Genomic DNA, 22,972 nt, shown 5'->3' with positions numbered 1-22,972 from the left:
AAATAGTGAACAGTTTGCAAACACTAATATTTGGTGAGAAACTGCAAGAAATTATTTTCATTGTAAATTTGAAAAAGAAATTTTCAGTATCAAGCCCAAAAATTAAATTTCAATTCTTGTGTGAGAAGAACATTTTTCAATGAAGGTGTACAGGAAGTAGTTTGTAGTAACATGAATCAGGAATTAATCTGCAATGCAAATGAAAGGAGAATGTACATTTTCTTAAACAGAAGTTTTGTTCTTAAATCAGTAATATAAAATTAGGTGGAATAGCAGAGGATCAAATTAATTGTGAACCTACCAGCAAGTAGGTGGTTCAATGCTCTGTATTGAATTCATTACATGGTGATAAAGCTTCCCTGAGCTGGGTGTCTCATCCCTCCTTTTTCCTGAGGCACTCATCCTCTTCTAATATCCAGCAAGTAGCATGTAAGTTGGTCACTACATGTCTCCAACTTTTGTGTTACCTTCAGTATGGTTATATGACTGAGTGCAGAATTTATTCTGTGCTGTTGGACTGTATTGGAGAAATGATCAGAAGTAATGGAAGTACAAAAGGATGGAGGCAGGAACAGTATACAATACATATATGGTATTTGGCAAAATTGATGAGGAGCTGTGTGTATTTTAGTTGTGAAGGTCATAATGAGAACACTTTTGTTTCATCGCTACTAAATTTCTTTCAGCCAAAAGGTAAGGTAAGTAGAAAATTAAAAGTGTGTCAGGATATGTGAAAAATGCAACAGTAGCTGAAAATCATATTTAAGATCTAAAGTAATGAGCTAATGTTTGGAGTCAGAACATCTTGAACACATGATTTAGTGCTATTTGTGGCAACATACAAAAGTTTCGTGCGCAGTGAAATCATTTATGTAGAGGTTTGTCCATCTGTGTTGAAATGTGTCATGCTATAGCACTTCTGGCATCATTAAAATAGAATAATGTTAAGATAGAGTTCCCTGTAGTAATGTATGAGGAATTGAAAAGAAATGTTTGTATACGTATTTCCCTTCAGGCCACAGTTAAAGTAATGTGATGGTATGAAGTACGTATATTGTATGTTATGTAATGAGAGTAAAGCTTGCCTATAATAATAGGGTTTGTTACTGTGAAGTTTAGTTCTGTAGATTCAGTTTTGTACATGAGGAGCAAACCAGGTGCTTATTTCTTAAATAATGGATTAATGAGGTAAAGATGAAGGAAGGATATGAGGTATAATGATGCATCAACCAAATAATGAAGTAATAATGAGAAATGTGTTAGGTAGGGTGTTAATCATTTGGGGGGAGGGGATCTGCCCTACAGTATGGTAATTACTGAGTATGCACTGCTCTACATAACAAAGGTTAGGATTGATATATTTAAAAAGAAAGATGATGAGACTTACCAAACAAAAGCGCTGGCAGGTCGATAGACACACAAACAAACACAAACATACACACAAAATCTAGCTTTTGCAACCAACGGTTGCCTCGTCAGGAAAGAGGGAAGGAGAAGGAAAGACAAAAGGATATGGGTTTTAAGGGAGAGGGTAAGGAGTCATTCCAATCCCGGGAGCGGAAAGACAAATGTCTGCTTGTGTCTTGTATGTGTGGATGGATATGTGTGTGTGTGCGAGTGTATACCTGGCCTTTTTTCCCCCTAAGGTAAGTCTTTCCGCTCCCGGGATTGGAATGACTCCTTACCCTCTCCCTTAAAACCCATATCCTTTTGTCTTTCCTTCTCCTTCCCTCTTTCCTGACGAGGCAACCGTTGGTTGCGAAAGCTAGATTTTGTGTGTATGTTTGTGTTTGTTTGTGTGTCTATCGACCTGCCAGCGCTTTTGTTTGGTAAGTCTCATCATCTTTCTTTTTAAACATATTTTTCCCACGTGGAATGTTTCCCTCTATTATATTCATATCATTAATTTGAACCCAACAAAGGTTAGGATTGAAATGATATGATGGAACTAACAGATATGTATGAGTAATATAATGCTAACTGTTTACAGGCAGGTATAATTTTGCTACAGCAAAATCTGCTCGAGCTAAGCAACATTTGCTAGTATTTATCTGTGTAATTTCATGACACTGAATATGGAAAGTTGATGAAAGAGTAATATTTTGAAAAAGTACTAGTTATATATTGCTGCATGTTCCGTTCTACACACTATTGGGAAATTTTATTTTTGTTATGGGTAATGACTGACTTATGGTTACGAAGATACTTTAAAGGAAAAATAATACTGCTAAAGAACTGATAACAAGGGTTCAGAAGTAATGTGAATATTCTAACAAGAGTGGGCGATTTGGTGACGTTTGGGGAATTTAATGAGTATTTAATTTTCTGGTTGAGTGAAGGCAGTAATCTAATTTGAGTGAAGTAATTAATGATTTGCAACAGCCTCTATCTCCTTAATATAACTAGTGATTATGTTAGGGTATTGTGATCAGGGTTTTGTTCTCTTAGTAATATGTAAAATACATGCTTGGTTGTTTGAAATATAAAATTAGATCTTTGTGTTTTGAGTCCAGAGAAATGAAACAATGATATGTTGTCAAGTATAGGAGGATGTGAAACAGATTCCATTCTCTTTATATGTTAACTATTGTGACAATTTGAGAAATATGTAGTGTATATAATGGATGTCTCTAACAATGAAACATTTTCTTATAGGTTTAGTTATGACAATTGATTATATACTGAAGAGGATGTCTTGTTTTGCTTTCTGTGCACAATGATGGAGTATAGCCATCTCCAAAGACTCTGATGAAATTAGGGGACACGGGACAATTATTTGGACCTGAAAAAGCTATGGACACAGTCTCAACTACATGTAACTGTGAAAAGTGAATTTGGAATCAAAAAGTAGTGAAGTGACTGGAAGCTGGGAAGTTTCTTTCTTTTGTAAAAAGTAATACGTGTATTATCTTCCTAGTTTGTTTTCTCTTGCTACGCATCTTCTGATTTTCAAGAAAAAACATTTAACTACGAAACACAATTTTCTTCTGTGTTATGTTTTGACCAGTTTGTATTTTTTTATTTTTTATTGTAGGCTCATGTCCAGTTACAACAACCAAAATAATTTTGAATTTGAATGTGTGATTCTCCCCCCCCCCCCCTCCCCACAATACATATGAGGGCTATTCAACAAAAAATGATCATAATTTTTTTATGGTCATAATGGTCATAATTTCTCACACTAAAATTTAATCTTACGATATTCTGTTAGCTTAATGCACAACGAACATGTCATAGTAGTTTCATTGTTGGGACTGCAGGCAAGGTCAGACATGTTCAGTATCACCTTACGCTGCAATGGAGGTAAACGTGAGGAACAATACGCGGCTCTGAAATTCTGCTTTCGTCTCAACAAATCTTCAGCTGAGGCTATACAATGTTACAGGAGGCCTATGGGAAGTCTGTTCTTCCCTAAAGCACAACTCGAAGGTGGTTTAAAATGTTTAAAAAGGGGAGACAATAAATTTCAAAGGTAGGTGGATCCGGTGTTCCAGTCACTGTTCTTACGGAAGAAAACATCAACACTGCTGCTGTCATTGTGAGACAGGATTGATGAATTACTTTCTGAAATACTAAACATTTCATTGGGTGCCACCCACATGTTGGTGACAGAAAAATTACATGACACGAGTTTGTGCACGATGAGTTCCAAGGCTGTTGATTCCCAAACAAAAAGACATTTGCGTGCAGGTCTGCATGCAGTTAAAGTTGATGTTAGAGGAAGATCCAGAGTTTCTTTCAAACATAATCATGCTGATGAAACTTGGCTACATTAATTTTGATCCTGAGAGCAAACAGCAAAGCTCAGTGTGAAAATCTCCTCCATCAGCAACCCCCAAAAAAGCAAAAGTGGTTGCTTCTGCTGGGAAAGTTATGGTCATATCATTCTTTGATACTCGTAGAATGGATTATCAGCATTTGTACCTGCATACACATCAGTAACTGGATAATACTACAGGGATATCCTGAAAACATTGCAAGTCCATATCAGACGCAAAAGACCACATGTCCGTGAAGCAGGCTGGATGTTGCACCACGATAATGCATGGCTGCATATTGGCAATGTTGTTGCTGAATATCGTGCAAAACTCAACATAAAGTGAATCCCTCACCCTCCCTATAGTCCGGATTTAGCCCCATGTGACTCTTTTCTGTTCCCTAACACCAAAACAACATCATGGGAGGCATTATCAATCATCAGAAGCAATGGTGAAGGCTGCAGAGGCGATTTTGAAGGACCTCTCAAAAAATGGTTTCCAGCATGTGTTTGAAGACTGGCACAAACACTGGGACAAGTGCATCGCATTGAGAAGGTCCATCAAAATTACAATGATGAGTAAAGGTATGTTGTCAAAAAAAAGTATGATCATTCCTTATTGAACAGACCTCATCTATATTATATTAATTTTTTTCCAAATTTTGTGATATCTTCAATAATGGTATCTTTACGTCAAGTGAACAGTACAAAAAATCTCAAATACTGACGCAGGCCTTATCAACTTAACTCTGTTACCTATTACATTCCTTTGGTTGTAAGGAGTTATCTAGTCTGCCTAAAAGCTCTGCTTATTACAAAACATCATTACCGTATTTACTCGAATCTAAACCGCACCTGAAAAATGAGACTCAAAAGCAAAGAAAAAAAATTTTCCCGAATCTAAGCCGCACCTGAAATTTGAGACTCGAAATTCAAGGGGAGAGAAAAGTTTTAGATAGCACCTCCAAATCAAATCAAATCAAAGTTGGTCCATTGTAACATGAGACACAATTTAGGTTGAATAGATGAAGATACAACTACAGTAGTTTGGTTCGAGTCGTAAGCTTAACATTTAATTTTACTAAGTAGCCATTGTTATGTGTCAGGTGCTCTGACCGTATTTATACAGGTACCCTTCCTTTTTCACGTGCTTCGTCTGGATTGAATTGATTGCTTATTTTGCTTTGATCTGATGAGTGCCGTTCTCTTTGTTATAGGTGTTTACATCACTCTAAGCTGAAAATGCATTATTGTACTGTGTCATGCATTGTTTGTAGCATTCTGAAAATGAGTGTTTACAGCCTGTCGCTGCTCATGGCATGGCTTGCTTTTGTGCGCGCTACCGCCACTTACAATTAAAAAAAAAAAAAAAAAAAAAAAAAAAAAGATAGGAATTGTCTCAATTGCACTGCTGATTTCTTTGATAATGATCAATAAGAACCAAATAATAGACTGCATACGATAGAAGATGTTCTGAACGAGAGCCTCTTTAGTACATTACATTCTGCAGAGAAATTAAGAGTCATCTTAGATTTAAAAAGCTAGTCAGTTGCCGTGCTTCATTTCTGACTATTACTATACAGCATAAGAATAATACAAATATAAACATGACACAATATGTATATTCTTCCGAGTTTGCTGTTGTCTCACTCTAGTTTCGTAGTTTATTAGGCAGACAGGATTTAAATGAGATAGCAGCAAATACACTCCTGGAAATTGAAATAAGAACACCGTGAATTCATTGTCCCAGGAAGGGGAAACTTTATTGACACATTCCTGGGGTCAGATACATCACATGATCACACTGACAGAACCACAGGCACATAGACACATGCAACAGAGCATGCACAATGTCGGCACTAGTACAGTGTATATCCACCTTTCGCAGCAATGCAGGCTGCTATTCTACCATGGAGACGATCGTAGAGATGCTGGATGTAGTCCTGTGGAACGGCTTGCCATGCCATTTCCACCTGGCGCCTCAGTTGGACCAGCGTTCGTGCTGGACGTGCAGACCGCGTGAGATGACGCTTCATCCAGTCCCAAACATGCTGAATGGGAGACAGATCCGGAGATCTTGCTGGCCAGGGTAGTTGACTTACACCTTCTAGAGCACGTTGGGTGGCACACGATATATGCGGACGTGCATTGTCCTGTTGGAACAGCAAGTTCCCTTGCCAGTCTAAGAATGGTAGAACGATGGGTTCGATGACAGTTTGGATGTACCGTGCACTATTCAGTGTCCCCTCGACGATCACCAGTGGTGTACGGCCAGTGTAGGAGATCACTCCCCACACCATGATGCCGGGTGTTGGCCCTGTGTGCCTCGGTCATATGCAGTCCTGATTGTGGCGCTCACCTGCACGGCGCCAAACACGCATACGACCATCATTGGCACCAAGTCAGAAGCGACTCATCGCTGAAGACAACACGTCTCCATTCGTCCCTCCATTCACGCCTGTCGCGACACCACTGGAGGCGAGCTGCACGATGTTGGGGCGTGAGCGGAAGACAGCCTAACGGTGTGCGGGACCGTAGCCCAGCTTCATGGAGACAGTTGCGAATGGTCCTCGCCGATACCCCAGGAGCAACAGTGTCCCTAATTTGCTGGGAAGTGGCGGTGCCGTCCCCTACGGCACTGCATAGGAGCCTACGATCTTGGCGTGCATCCGTGCGTCGCTGTAGTCCGGTCCCAGGTCTACGGGCACGTGCACCTTCCGCCGACCACTGGCGACAACATCGATGTACTGTGGAGACCTCACGCCCCACGTGTTGAGCAATTCGGCGGTACGTCCACCCGGCCTCCCGCATGCCCACTATACACCCTCGCTCAATGTCCGTCAACTGCACATACGGTTCACGTCCACGCTGTCGTGGCATGCTACCAGTGTTAAAGACTGCGATGGAGCTCCGTATGCCACGGCAAACTCGCTGACACTGACGGCGGCAGTGCACAAATGCTGCGCAGCTAGCGCCATTCGACGGCCAACACCGCGGTTCCTGGTGTGTCCGCTGTGCCGTGCGTGTGATCATTACTTGTACAGCCCTCTCGCAGTGTCCGGAGCAAGTATGGTGGGTCTGACACACTGGTGTCAATGTGTTCTTTTTTCCATTTCCAGGAGTGTACAAAAGAATACATGACATAATGTTTACATTCTTCTACCTTTTCTTTTAATTTATTTTCTGACGCAGAGGTTTTGGCGCCAGTATTTATCTTTGTGCCTGCAAAGCATGCCTGTGTAGCGCTACATATATTCGACGGCAGAAGTTAGTTTTGGCGGCACCTACCAACATTTTTCAGAACTTCCGTTTACTCTGTACTCAATTCTAAGCCCAGGCGGTTTTTTGGATTACAAAAACCGGAAAGAAAGTGCAGCTTGGATTTGAGTAAATACGGTAATTATTGATTTTTTTGTCATTGTTTGTTGGTAAACATATACCTGATTACTAACTTCCCAATAGAGTAGACAAAAAAGGCATGTAAATGACTGTAGCATTTCTACAGCTAATGATGAAATAAGTTAGCAACTCCTGCACTTGTTTAGTTTCAAAGTGAATAGCTTAGTGAAAACATTGTAACTGAAATAGAATTCTGTATTTAGGCAAATTAGCTAGTGTAATTCAACAGAAATTATTGTTCTATCTGAAACCAACCATTCAAACAAATCTTATTCCAGTATTCAGTCACTCACAAATATAAAACTTTAATTGTAATTTGTGAAAAGCTAGTAATCAACAATAAGTCAATTCCACTCTAATTATCAAAAATTTATACAAGGTGTATGTTGGAAGCCACTTTAAATCACTCCGCAACGAGTTTGCAGGGAGCAACTTTTATGTCCAAAAATATAAGATAATTTACTGCAGATGGTGAAATATAAACTACAAATCAGAAATTGTACTGGAATTTATCTAAATTTCATACCCAGAACTTATTCAATAAACCAGTGAATAATTCAAACAATTGATTGGACAGTGAGTGTGTAACTATCAAAATGCAAAGAGCAGGTTACAACAACAGTGTCCATGGATACAGTAGGATACAAAATCAAAGCCTCTGTGCCATTCATGCCACAGTTAGCACTGAATAGTGCATGAGCCCTCTTTGACAGTGGCGTTATTAGGCGTCGGTGACTGCTGATGGCCAGATGCCCGTGGTGGCCCCGCAAAGAAGTTATTGAAGCTGTTAAAATTTTAGCTAATTTACTGTCATCTCTACTTGCATATGAACATAGTAATATTTATCTGGGGTCATCTGGCAACATTATGATAGCTGAGTCCCATTACAAGATGTATCTAAGGTGTACACCTGTGGGGCAGCATACCAAGCGTACAAGTTTGGGGCTGCAGACTGGTTCTGGTAGGTCTACTACATGGCAGTAACGCATGGAACTCTAAGGAGACTGTTTTGTTGTACAATCGTCCATACAGACTAAAAAATTTTTGTAAGATACGTTACTAAAGTGTATATTTAGAGAGGAAGCTGATTGCCATATTAAAGAAAGATGCATGTTAAACAGAAAATACACTTACTTTTCTATATATCATATTTGCAGCCCACTTGGTATGCATAGTTTTTCTGAATTGACACTTTGATCCAACAACAAATAAATGCAACAATGCTCTGTGGAAGACACAATACAGGCAGGATCATTGTCTTAGCCAGTAGTGACAGCTCTGAAACCAATCCTACCAAGTGACACTTCACTCTTTTTTTCAAGTTATTGAACTGATACAAGTGAACAAGTCATATATGAAGGTGTGGTTGTATCAATTTCAACCATACATACTAAAGGAACCCTATCCTATGGTAAGTCGGTATACAAATATATTTCTTGATGTATTTATTTGGCTGCTGTCACATGACAGAATAAAAAAATATATATTCTGCCATGTATGCTAATCGCACAGGCTATTCACTCTATATTATGCCACTGAGTACTTGAAGTACCCTACAGTACTTATTAACGTACTTAACACAAAATATTTTTTAGATCATTGTGTCAGGACACTCAAGAGACAGAGACATAGGGAGAAAATGGGAATCTGGTGCAGCAAAAAGAAAAAGAAAGGCTGAGACAATTATATCCAATCAAGCTATAAGTTTGAGTATGATGAAGTCTCTTAAGAAAACTTCTTTCAGGTGTAACTGCTCCACAGGCCTCCGATGGAGCTCTTATCCAAGTGTCTTTAGTTTCTTAAACAGAACCAGCTTCAGGGTCAAATGAATCTGTTACCCTTTCTGATACAGCATCTGAGTTGAGTGAAACTGCTGTGATCTGAGATTGTGAGATGAATAAAAACTTCAAAAATGATAATCAAGAGCAAACCATTCAAGTAAGACAGTCATTTATAGAATTAGATCCAGGAAAGTGGATATTTCTAGTAACAGATTTGCAGCATTATGATTTAATTCAAAATTGTCCCCAACACAATGTAGAGAAACCTGATGAAAGTCGCCCCAAAGATGTAAATAAAAGACATTTTACTAAATTTAATTTAACTAGAAAATTGAGTAACAGTGAAAACCAACGTCTAAGATGGTTAGCTTATGCCACATCTCAAGACAAAGTTTATTGCTTTCCATGTCGACTTTTTTCACATTTGCAGACACAGATGGTAATAGGAGGATGTTGTGACTGGAAATATCTGAGTAGGGAATTGCAAAGACATGAACAAAGTCAAGGATACATGGAGTGCACGATTAGATGGATGGAATTTTGTAAAAGAATCAAATATGGAAAAACAATAGATAAGGAAAATGAGAGAGTGACTAGGGAATCACAAAAGTATTGGTACAGCTTGTTTGAAAGACTGATTAATGTTATAAAACACTTAGCTTCACACAAACTGGCATTTGGAAGGTATCAAGAATCCCTTAACCTGAGCAGTAGCAGAAACAGTGGAAATTTTCTAGACCTATTTAAACTGCAATCCAAATATGATCTAGTACTAAAAGAACACTTGCAACATATTAATGAAAAGCAAATTTGTCAGCATTATTCAAGCCATGAGACACAAAATTAATTAATTACATTAATGTGCAATTCTGTTATCAACGAAATTATAAACAGAGTCAAACAAGCAAAATATTATGCCTTCATGCTTGACTGTACCAGGGATCTGAACTGTGTGGAACAAATGTCAATAATAGTAAGATTTTGTAATTTCTCAACTGGAGAGAGAGAGGGACATTTCGCTGGGTTTATTGCCATCGCAGAAACAATGGGAGAGGATTTAACAAATGCTATTTTAAATTAAGCAGAAAATAATGCCCTAGACAACCAGAACTGTAAGACAGGGATACGATAATGACGCCAATATGATTGGCATTAATAAAGGTGCTAGAACAAGAATACTCAATCTTAATCCATGAGCTTTGTTCACGCTGTGCAGATGCCATTGTTGGAATTTGCTTTTGCTAGATGCCGCTACACTTCTACAACAGCTAAAACGTTTTTCAACTTCATCAATAAAGTTTATGTCCTTTTTACACAAGCAATCATTGGGATCTTATAAAAACTAAATTGAAATTGACATTGAAACCTCTGTCTGAAACATTATGGAAATTGGTTCCAGTGAACTTGAAAGTCGCTATTGACACTTTACGTTTATTTCGTGACTGGATTTAAGGAATTCTGTAAAACAGTATTTGAAACAAATGCTGGAGAAGCTCGATTGTTTGTAGAAAAACGTAGTTACAAAATCGAGTCTCAGTTAAAGAAATAAAAATAGTATATAAAAAAACGAATGTTTGGTTGTGAACAAATCTGCTGAAATGCAGTACAGAGTTAGCTTTGTTAACACAATAATAGATGCTGTAATAGTCAACATAATGTCGGTTCAAACCACTCAATGAATATTTTGACTAACTCCATTTTATTTACGATATGAATTATTTGAAATCGTCAACCTTCACAAACATTGTAATGATTTAGGTACAATACTTCGAAAAGCTGAAAATAGTGAATATAGCCTTTCAAACTTTTAAAGTCCAACATACGGGACCCAATAATGTGATTATTTAGTGCATATTACAAAATAATTTGGAAGAATTATATCCAAATCATTACATAACGATCAGAATGACACTCACAGTTCCGGTAAGTACAGGTTCTGCTGAGAGAAGTTTCTCAAAGTTAAAACTGATTAAGACATACTTAAGAAGCACAATGTGCCAAGAAAGACAATCTGGGCATTGTCAGTACCATCAACTGAAGTGGCGGTAGCAGTTGGTATTAACTATATCATCATCTTAAAAAAAATTCAGTGAGGCGAAAAGCCAGAAGTTTCGTTTATTTTAATATGTGTGTGTGTGTGTGTGTGTGTGTGTGTGTGTGTGTGTGTGTGTGTGTGTGTTTGAGGGGGGGGGGGGGGCTTAATGGCCAAAAGCTTTCATTGTAAGAGTCTTTTTGTTGTGCCTATCTGCCACTCAGCATCTCTGCTACATGGTGAGTAGCAACTTTTCTTTGCATAATATTGTTACATTCCATCCTGGATTTTCCATTTTTTTTTATTTTCAGTGTATAATTCAGCTCATTTAATTTAACATTTTCTTTCTCACTGGAAAGTGAAAGGGGCCTCACAAAGCTGATTCATTGCCGACATTCAGTTTTTGCCTAGCGCTGCCGCTGCCCTTTGAGAATAGGAAACTTATGGAACCAATATGAGCACCAGTAATTGAAAACTGAGCAAGATCGAAACCTTCTTTAAACCTGTTTGTTCACACTCTTGTACCATTACATCCGCGATATCAGACTTTATGGAAGTGTTAATTTATGTTCACTTCAATAAATCAGCCATCATATATATTCTTGCCTTAGTTCAGAGCACACACTCGCACACGCACCTTTTTAAAAAAAATGCTAAATACTTCAGTAGACATAATTTTAACAGAATATTACATCTTCACATTCCCAATGCTCTTCATTGTAACTTCTTGTCAAAATAATACAGTTACGGATTAAAGGAAGGTTATGTTTTAATGTGTCATTAGCAGTATTATTAAAAACTGAGCAAAAATTCAGATACAAGACATGCTGCCATATGGTTTCTGTAGGAACCACCCCAGAATCTGCTGGAGGAAATTTTGGTAAACTACATGAAATTCAAATCATGATGGCAAATTGGGAATGCGAACCCTATTTCTCATTAACAAGACTTCACCATAAAGGTCATTGCACCATCTCACTATGTGAGGTGTAGGGAGAAGTGGAGGCTACAAGCTATACAAATAAAAATGTAAATGTTAGTTTAAAATTGTGTATCTCCTAAAGTTCTTCACAGATTGCTTTGAAATACTGACAGAACATTGCACTTGAATACTCTTTATGTACCTACTGGAATGCCACCTGGTATCTACATAATATGTTTATAATAAAAGGGGAATCATTATAGAAATTTAAATGTTGGTTTGTTCAAGACTGTGATCTCCAAAAAGTTCTTTACTGATTGCTTTTAAATTTTGTCACAACATTGAATTCTAATACTGGTACTTAATTCTTTAATATACGTATATTTAGGGAAAACATTGTTACAAAAAATATATATATCTCAGAATGTACCTTTCCAACTTATTTACAATATTTACACATTCCTGTAATGTATTTTTAGATACAAACAGACTATACCCTTCCTCCATTAACCATGGACCTTGCCATTGGTGGGGAAGCTTGCTTGCCTCAGCGATATAGGTAGCTGTACCATAGGTGCAACCACAACGGAGGTGTATCTGTTGAAAGGCTAGACAAACATATGGTTCCTGAAGAGGGGCAGCAGCCTTTTCAGAAGTTGCAGGGGCAACAGTCTGGATGATTCATTGATCTGGCCTTGTAACATTAACCAAAACTGCCTTGCTGTACTGGTACTACGAACGGTTGAAAGCAAGGGGAAACTACAGCCGTAATTGTTTCCAAGGACATGCAGCTTTACTTTATGGTTAAATAATGGTGGTGTCCTCTTGGGTAAAATATTCCAGAGGTCAAACAGTCCCCCATTTGAATCTCCGTACAGGGACTACTCAGGAGGAAATCGTTATCAGGAGAAACAAAACTGGCGTTCTTTGGATCAGAGCGGAGAATGTCAGATCCCTTGATCAGTCAGGTAGGTTAGTTAATTTAATTTAAAAAGGGAAATGGATAGATTAAAGTTACTTATAGTGGGAATTAGTGAAGTTTGGTGGCAGGAGGAGCAAGACAGGTGAATACAGGGTAATAAAAACAAAATCAAATAGAGGTAATGCAGGAGCAGGTTTAATAATGAATAAAAAATAGGAGAGCAGATAAGCTACTATGAACAGCATAGTGAATGCATTATTATAGCCAAGATAGACATCAAGAACACACCTAACACAGTAGTACAAGTATATATGTCAACTAGCTCTGCAGATGACGAAGTGATTGAAGACATATATGATGAGATAAAAGAAATTATTCAGTTAGTGAAGGGAGACAAAAATTTAATAGTCACGAGGCACTGGAATTCGATAGTAGGACTAGGAAAAGAAGGAAAAGTAGTCGGTGAATATGGAAAGGGTGTAAGGAATAAAAGAGGAAGCTGCCTGGTAGAATTTTGTACAGAGCAGAACTTAATCATAGCTAACACTTGGTTTAAGAATCATGAAAGAAAGTTGTATATGTGGAAGAGGCCTGGAGACACTGTAAGGGTTCAGATAGATTATACAATGGTAAGAAAGATTTAGGAACCAGGTTTTAAATTGTAAGGCATTTCCAGGAGCAGATGTGGACTCTGACCACAATTTATTGATTATGAACTGTAGATTCAAACTGAAGAAAGTGCATGAAGGTAAGAATGTCAGGAGATGGGACCTGGAGAAATTGAAAGAACCAGAGGTAGTAGAGAGGGAGCGAAAGTAATAAAACAGAACAAGAACAGGTAGCTTTGAGAGATGAAACAGTGAAGGCACCAAAGGATCAAGTAGGTAAAAAGACAGGGGCTAGTAGAAATCGGGGTGGGTAACACAAGTGATACTGTATATAAATGATGAAAAGAGAAATACAAAAAGGTAGTCAATGAAGCAGGCAAAAAGGAATACAAACGTCTCAAAAATGAGATTGACAGGAAGCTTTCTCTTTTCTGCATTTTCCATTTAAGCAGACTGAGCCACAGCCAAGCTTGGCCAGGTAGTAGTTGTTATATCCTAGCCAGTAATGCCAACCGAGCCCGCTGCCAAAAGGTTGGCAGCATCAAAGTCCGGACGCCATCCGCATAAGCAGCGCCAGCGATACAGGAAATTGCCGCAAGTCTGCGCGCGCCACCGCTGGCTTCTGGCTTCTTAAGCGCTGGAGTCGCGAGCGCTAGGAGTTCTGTATTCGCCGCTCAGTTGTATACTCACCACCGATTTGTGTACTCGCTAGTCCGTTGTGTGTTCATCGCAGCAGAGTAGTTGTTTGTCGTCAGCCGACGCTGACCTAGCCGCTCCGACTCGAACTAGACAGATTTCTGTAGACACGGAGTTCACTACTGTGTTTCTGTATCTTCGTTAATAAAGATAAGTACCGACTTTTATTTAATCAGAGTGTTTGGGTTTTCATCTTTCTGTTCACTGTTCCAGCGGACCGGTCGGCCCGCTATTAAAAGTGTGGCGGTGACTTCGTAAGCCGTTTCTACAGCGAAGTGTTTGTCGCTACGAAAGCCGCCACAAAACTGGCGACGAGGACTTCCGAACTCGTATGCAGGGCTGGTTCAACTTGTTTCTTGTTATACTCATTATAGAGATACAATTTTGGGGGCTGGTTTAATTTGTGTTCACTATGTCTGCCGAATTACAACAGTTGATCTTGTTACAGAGTCAGCAAATACAAAGTCTGGTGGAAGCAATCGCCAAACAAGCGGCTAATCCACCAACACAAAAGGAACAAGCACAGGCAGCACCACCTTTCCGTGCTTTTGATGCATCAAGAGAAGAATGGCGAGAATATTTCGCGCAGTTGCAGGCGCACATGACAGTCTACAAAATCACAGGTAATGAGCGGCAGCTTTATTTAATTTCCACTGCAGGTGTGGAAGTCTATAGACTACTTTGTAAGTTGTTCCCGGAATCCAAGCCAGAAGCTTTAGACTATGACGTTGTTGTTAACAAGCTTGCTGAGTATTTCGAGTCGCGAGTTCATGTGGCAGCAGCCAGATTCAAGTTCTTCAGATTAAAGAAACTGCCACATCAATCTAATAAACAGTGGTTAACAGATTTACGGGGCCTCACCCGTCAGTGCCGATTTAATTGTGTGTGTGGAGCTTCCTACAGTGATGTCATGTTACGAGACGCTATTACTCAAAACATTGCAGATTCTCGTATTCGTGCTGCTATCTTTAAGTTGCCTGACCCGCCATTAGAGACTGTGATGAACATCATTGAAGCCCAAGATACTTTTGACTATGCTGAGTGTGAGTTCGATCAGCCATGTATTTCTCAAATTGCCTGTGCTAAGCAAGTTATGTCACGCCCGCGGCCCCACCGGCAGAGTCAGACTGTAAACACTAGCCGGCCGCGTCATGTTAAAAACATTCGTCAGCCGCGTGTGCAAAATGATAGAGTTAAGTCTTGCCCTAAGTGTGTTCTTGCTCATCCTCGTGAACGTTGCCCGTTAAGAAACGCGGTTTGTCACTTTTGTCAAAGGAAAGGACACATCCAGACTGTTTGTTTGCGTAAACGCAAGAACAATTCTAGTGCTGCCCAGCCCATGAATATTCATGTTATTCAAAGCCAGCCCGCCCAGAAGGTCGTGTTTAAAAGACTCTTCCACGGTTCGTGTGGGTAATAAACTTGTTCGCAATAAGCCACCCACCCAGCCCTCTGCTATGCGACCCAAGCATAATTCAAACGCTGTAAAAAGTTATGTACAGACTGCAAGTGAAGCGGGAGTTGTTGTTCCACCCGCCCAACCCACGAGTTGTCGTAAGCAGCGAACACACGCTAAACGCGCTGATTTTGTGTCTTCCGCCTCCACTGCACCGATCCAGAGACAGTGTAATAAACTATTTGTGAAGCTACGCATCCAGGATAAGACCTTCAATTTTCAATTAGACACTGGTGCGTCTGTGACTCTAATAAATAGTGCTACGTATGCGGCTATCGGCCGCCCTAAACTTTCAGCGGCAAAACATTCTTTGGCTACTTATAGTGGAGAACAAATTCCTGTGTTAGGTGTATGTAGCGTGCCAGCCACATTCCGTGGCAATACAAAAACAGTTTCATTCACAGTGCTCCGCGCTACAGACAGTGTAAACATTTTCGGATTAGACTGTTTTGACTTGTTTGGCCTGTCTATCCAAGACAATGTGTTGCAAATTAATTCTGTTGTTGTTCCTCAAGACAGCATAACCGATTTGTGTAACCAATACAGTGACATATTTAAAGACGAACTAGGTTGTGCTGCGAACTTTGCCGCTCATATTACGTTAAAAGATAATGCTCAGCCTCGATTTTTTCGTGCTCGTCCAGTGCCTCACGCCCTCCGGGCACCTGTAGAAGATGAACTTCGTCGTTGGCAAAACAACGGTGTTATTCAACCCGTTTCAGCGAGCCAGTGGGCTTCTCCCTTAGTTATTATAAAGAAACCGTCTGGCAAGTTACGTTTGTGTGCTGATTTTAAGTCGACAGTTAATCCTCAGACTGTCATTGATTCTTTTCCTTTGCCTAGACCGGACGAGCTGATGGATAAGTTAGGGGAAGCTTGTTTCTTTTCCAAAATTGATCTCAGTGAAGCATATTTGCAATTGCCCCTCGACGAGCAATCACAACAGTATTTTGTCATAAACACGTCGTTGGGGTTGTTCCGTTTTCTGCGTTTGCCTTTTGGTTGTGCGCCAGCTCCAGCTGTTTTTCAGCGTTTTTTGTCACAACTTCTGGCTAATGTGCCATCGTGTTGCAACTATTTAGACGATATTGTTGTGTCCGGTCGGACGCCTGCTGAACATTTCCGTAATTTGGAGTGTTTGTTTACAGTGTTGTCTCAGGCAGGCCTACGTTGCAACATCGATAAATGTTCATTTTTCCTTACAGAGATGGAGTATCTGGGACATGTTATTAATGCTCAAGGCATTCATCCCTCCCAGTCACATTTAGCAGCTATTCGTGATTTGCCCGCCCCTCGCAATCTGCATGAATTGCAAGCAGTTCTTGGCAAATTGACATATTATATTAGGTTTATACCTAATGCATCACAGATTGCTGCACCGTTGCATCGTCTCCGCCGTAAGCATGTTCCGTTTGTGTGGTCAGCTGATTGCCAATCAGCCTTTCAGCAGCTTAAAGAGGCTTTATTGAATGATCGTTGTCTGGTCCATTACGACCCAAACAAGCCTCTAGTGTTAGCTTGTGATGCCTCTTCTTTCGGCCTCGGTGCTGTGTTGTCTCACCGAGTCGGTAACACCGAACGTCCTATTGCGTTCGCATCTAAATTGCTCAACCAAGCTCAGTGTAATTATAGCCAACTGGACAAGGAAGCGTTGGCTATTGTGTTCAGTGTCACAAAATTCCATCACTACCTCTATGGTAGACCATTCTATTTAGTAACAGATCACAAGCCTCTGACGTCACTGTTTCATCCGTCTAAACCAGTTCCTCAGCAGACAGCTCAGAGACTACAACGTTGGGCTCTTTTGTTATCACAATACCAGTATGAGATACTGCATCGCCCTACAGCTCAGCATGCAAACGCTGACGCACTTTCTAGATTGCCGATTGCTGCGGATGATGTCTTCGATTCCTCTGAAGACTCTTGCCATCAGATTGACGCCGATGAGCATCAATCCCTCCGGGATTTTCCGATTGATTATCGTCAGGTGGCACGTGAGACAGCTACGGATCCTCATCTGAGTTTACTATTACATTTTGTTCAACGTGGTTGGCCGTCCGAGGCAAAGGACATATCGGATCCTGTGGTTCGTCGCTATTATCCGCAACGTCATCTGTTGTCTGTTTCACAAGGAGTTTTGCTGTTACGCACCGAGAATGACCAGCTTCGTGTAGTGGTTCCCCAAGTGCTCCAATCCGAGGTCCTCGACTTGTTGCATCAAGGTCATTGGGGAGTGGTCCACACCAAGCAGCTTGCCCGCCGTCATTGTACATGGATCGGCATTGATAAGCAGATTACGCAGATGTCTACAGATTGTTCGACGTGTGCCGAACACCAAGCTGCTCCGCCTCAACGCTATTTTGAGTAGGCACGCCCTGCCGGTCCCTGGCAGCGAGTACATATTGATTTCGCTGGTCCATATTGGAATTCTCGTTGGCTCATCGTGATAGATGCATTTAGTAATTTTCCGTTTGTTGTGCCCATGCAGTCTACAACGTCTGCACAAACTATACAGGCGTTGACTTCAATTTTTTGTATTGAGGGTCTTCCAGAAGTTTGTCTGACAATGGTCCACAATTTACCTCTGCTGAATTTGAAAGTTTTTGTTCTGCCAATGGCATTCGCCATGTTCTTACTCCGCCGTTCCACCCTCAATCGAATGGTGCAGCGGAACGTTTTGTACGCACATTCAAGGATCATATGGACCGCCTTCGTGCTACGCACTCTCGTCAGCAGGCCCTCATCACGTTCCTGTCGTCGTACCGGACCACGCCACGCGACGGCCCTTCGCCTGCGGAGCTTCTCCACGGCCGTCGTCATCGCACCCTACTTACGGTTGTTGCACCCCCCGGATCGACCCGCCGCTTCTGAGCATCGCACGCATTTTCAGCGCAACGATGCCGTTTTTTTCAGAGTTTATCATGGTCGCCATCGTTGGGAACGAGGCACCGTGATAAGTGGCCAGGGTCGCGGTTTTTATACTGTTCAAGGTGCTACTGGGGTGCACAGGAGGCATCAGAACCAGTTGCGCCACGCTGGCCGCCCGGATTCTGCCGCTCGTTCTTTGTCCACAGATTTGGTCCGCGGCGGGTTCCAGCTGCACCTTCCGACTTCGCTGCCGCCACCAGGGCAGCAGCAGCAGCCGTCGCCGCTACCACGCCGACAGCCCGTCCCGTTGATGCCTCCCGCGCAGCTTCATCTGGGAGCGCCCCAGGTGGTCACTCCGGCGCCTGCGGTCCCTCTTCAGTCGCCACCCGCCTTCGGAGCAGATGGACGTCGACCCCTCAGCCGGGCCGCCATCCCAAGCAGTGGCTGTGCAGCCTGTCCTGCAGCCGCTTTCCTTGGGCACCCCCAAGGAGTATGACACTGCAGCGCCTTGTCCGGCGCCCACTCAGCAGCCGTTGACGCAGCGTCAGGAGACGCTGCCTCTCTTCGTGGGTCCCAACGCCCCGTCGCGTCCAGTACCAGAAGCTGCGCCCGTGGTCACAGACATGCACCCTGACCTCGGTTTTCAGTCGGTGTTTCCCGAGGCCCCGCGCAGCCAATGCTGGGGTGCGGACCGGGGACTGCCACCAACGACAGTCTCCGCCCCAGTCTCTTCTGCTACGCCTGTGGCCAGACCCCTCCCCCGCCGTCGACGCTCGCCACGTCATTATTCAACGACGGTGCGGCGATTTGGGGGGGAGGAGTGTTATATCCTAGCCAGTAATGCCAACCGAGCCCGCTGCCAAAAGGTTGGCAGCATCAAAGTCCGGACGCCGTCCGCATAAGCAGCGCCAGCGATACAGGAAATCACCGCAAGTCTGCGCGCGCCACCGCTGGCTTCTGGCTTCTTAAGCGCTGGAGTCGCGAGCGCTAGGAGTTCTGTATTCGCCGCTCAGTTGTATACTCACCACCGATTTGTGTACTCGCTAGTCCGTTGTGTGTTCATCGCAGCTGAGTTGTTGTTTGTCGTCAGCCGACGCTGGCCTAGCCGCTCCTACTTGAACTAGACAGATTTCTGTAGACACGGAGTTCACTACTGTGTTTCTGTATCTTCGTTAATAAAGATAAGTACCGACTTTTATTTAATCAGAGTGTTTGGGTTTTCATCTTTCTGTTCACTGTTCCAGCGGACCGGTCAGCCCGCTATTAAAAGTGTGGCGGTGACTTCGTAAGCCGTTTCTACAGCGAAGTGTTTGTCGCTACGAAAGCCGCCACAAAAGTAGTAGTTTTATATAGAATCCAAACAATTAACATTTTTCATAAACTATTTGTCAGAAAGCTCACTGCAGGTTTTACAACCAGCAAGTTGCAGGTTTTACAACCAGCAAGTTGCTTAACATACATGAGCCACAGCCAATGTTGTTATCCAGAACCAACTGTTCTGCAACTGTGTTTTAAGGGTGCACAGTTTTCTTCTCAGGGCACAAGTGAATGAGTGATGCCAGACATTAGCCACAATGCTTACATGTGTGTAGGCATGGAAAAGGGAATGTATAGTAAATAATAAAAAATTTCAGTTGATTTGCTGTAACTGTACTTCTGTATAAAATAACTTACATTAATTTTTATTTACAAAATATGCTAAATTTATTCACATGTCACGTTTACATCTTACCCTTCTTTGTTAAAATAATCATATTAAAAAGGACCATAACATGGCAGTTTGAAATCAAATGATGAAAGTCTTTTCAAAATTACAATTTTTTGCATACTGGGAGCTTTTAAGTTCAGTTATTATAGTGCAATCATGAGCAGTGAAATTTTGTTTTTAACACTTTCACAAAATAATTACGATACATAAATACATAATTTAGCTACAGAATTTACCAAAAAGAAAAGATGTACGATAACTTATCACCCTCATAATAAGAAATATATTTTACCTGAATGGACATTCACTCAAGTATTAAACAGAACACTAACAATTTCATTACATTATACAAATGTAAGAGGACTAACAAATCTGAGTGATCAATAATCCTGCACTTCTATATACACACATGCACACACAACAAAAATACAGACACATAAACTTGCGACTATCGAACACTATGATTATACTTATGACATTTAATGTGTTTATCCAACACAACATGTGGTAATGCTGTCACTGGTACTTAGCAGTCACTTTCATTAAATAGGAACAACACACACAATGTAAAAATTTCAGAATAAATATCCTTAAAAACATCAAGTTTCATTGTTAATACATTTTGCATTTTATATAATTAACTGGAAAACTACGAACATAATTTTTTTTTTTTCAGAACATTGTTTCAGTTAGTTGCTTTGAGGTATGAATAAACCCGACCCAAATCATATTTCACTTTGGCATGGCAGCCACAAGGGTAGCTATACATACACGCTAACACATTTAAAATACGTGAGATGATTTAAGTGTGACACAAACATACAACCATTCATTCTATCATAAGCACAAGATAAACAAAAGACTTTGAGCACTTGAAATATAACTTATGCTAAATCATTAACAAGGGATGCTACAAAATACAAAACTGCAAATTGTGCTACTAAAAAAAATGGAATAAATAACACGGCAAATGCCTCAGGATTAAATCATTTACACGAAATGCAAAACAATATTTCTTTGGTTGTTAGTTTAAAATGTTTACAAACATCAAAATATACATGTGTAGGCATAAAAGTAAAAAGTATAAATTAAGAATGTTGCAGCCTTATGAAACTTGTTGCAGAGAATGTTAATTCAAACAAATATTCCTTTAGAAACGAAGTATTTGACTGTATGACCACTAAGAGATAACTTCATAGTGGCTTTTTGGTAACATTTTTGAAATCATATTCTAACTCTCTCCAAATAAAAAAAGTTAAGAGAAACCCGCACTTTCATAACAAAATCTCTCTGTATTTGTTCCTAATTAAGTGTATAAAGTATTATAAAACTGTACCAAAAATATATTGTGAAAACTGTGGCTACGATTCAGCCCATTAAAAATTATAGAAAAAGGAAGAATTACCATCAAAAGCACATTGCTCAGAACCTTATGTCTTCAAAATTGTGTGTGTTCTGTCTATCAGAAATCACTATCTTCATTCACATACAATAAGGCAAGAAGGCATACAAACCATAAAAGCCTTAAGAATACAACAGAATCTGTCCAACAACGGACAGAAACAACAACAGGTTAAATAAGCAATGGCAGAGAATGAAATTCATGCACTGACTAAAAGGGTAGGTACATTGTTCTAAACTGCGGTATTAAAATAACACTTGTCATTATCCTTCCATACACTGTATCACATCAAATAAGCCTTAGAACAGAAATAAAAGAATCCAAGAATGCTCCATTCATAGTTTCATGAGATACAAAGGAAAGTGGGAAGGTTGCAACTCCCAGTTATTGTTGTAATGTTTCCCAATATTCAGGAATTACTTCAGCAGGTAATGGCAATACTTCACACAGAAATCCAACATCCTTAAACTTAAAGCTTTGTAAGTTATTTTTATTGGGCACTAATAACAAACAAAATGTAACTGACAACAGTATTATAAAAACTTTAAACCATGCCATACTAGCTGATTGAAGAGAGATGACACTACTACTATAACCTTCCAACTTATTAACCCAACGTATCACACTGCCCAACAAAGTAATTAAATAGCAAGAATGGCCGACTTCATTGATCTGCTTACAAAGTTGTAGAAGTTGTCACAAAATTGTATGACTTAATCTAATAAAATTAATACATATCTTATATTTCACGAAGGCAGGCAAGTTTCTTGGCAGGATGCGCTTTGCAAAATAGATGAAAAAGGTAATGGAGAAATTGGCACGCGCGCCACACACACACACACACACACACACACACACAAAAATCACTAGAATTAGTTCAAGTGTTGAAAGTCATTCAACAGTAGCTGAGTAGAATGTAATGAAGCAAATGATTAACACCAGACAGGCTACCACTGGTACGGTGAAAGTAAAGAGACAATAAAGCCATAAATAACTAAACTATACTTAAGCTTATCAAGGGAAGCAGGATATACAATAAATGTTAAGGATGATACACTAAACCAGCTGGACATGTAGCTACAAAATTAAATCAGCCTACTTGAGGAAAGAACATCTGAGTTACAAACAGTTATGGAAAGTACAGCAACTACATTAGAAGAGTGAGTGAAAATTAACAGGTGGACAAAATCTGTTTAACAGCAGACTTTTCACTTCTATGCAAAATTTTCATCACCTCACTATTAAAGGTAATGCGAGAAGATAATTGTCAAAGTTAGCACATGGTCAGTCTGACATGATACTTTCAAACTGCTGAACATGGGCATGTGTAGAAAAATTGAGAGGGAAATTATAAATGTGGTGGGCAAAGGTAGTTTGAATTCAAAAGGGCCTAGTGGAGAAATTTTGACACTATGCTTAGT

This window comes from Schistocerca cancellata, chromosome 1 (assembly GCF_023864275.1).
Source record: "Schistocerca cancellata isolate TAMUIC-IGC-003103 chromosome 1, iqSchCanc2.1, whole genome shotgun sequence".
Lineage (NCBI taxonomy): Eukaryota > Metazoa > Arthropoda > Insecta > Orthoptera > Acrididae > Schistocerca > Schistocerca cancellata.
This window is presented reverse-complemented; position numbering follows the sequence as displayed.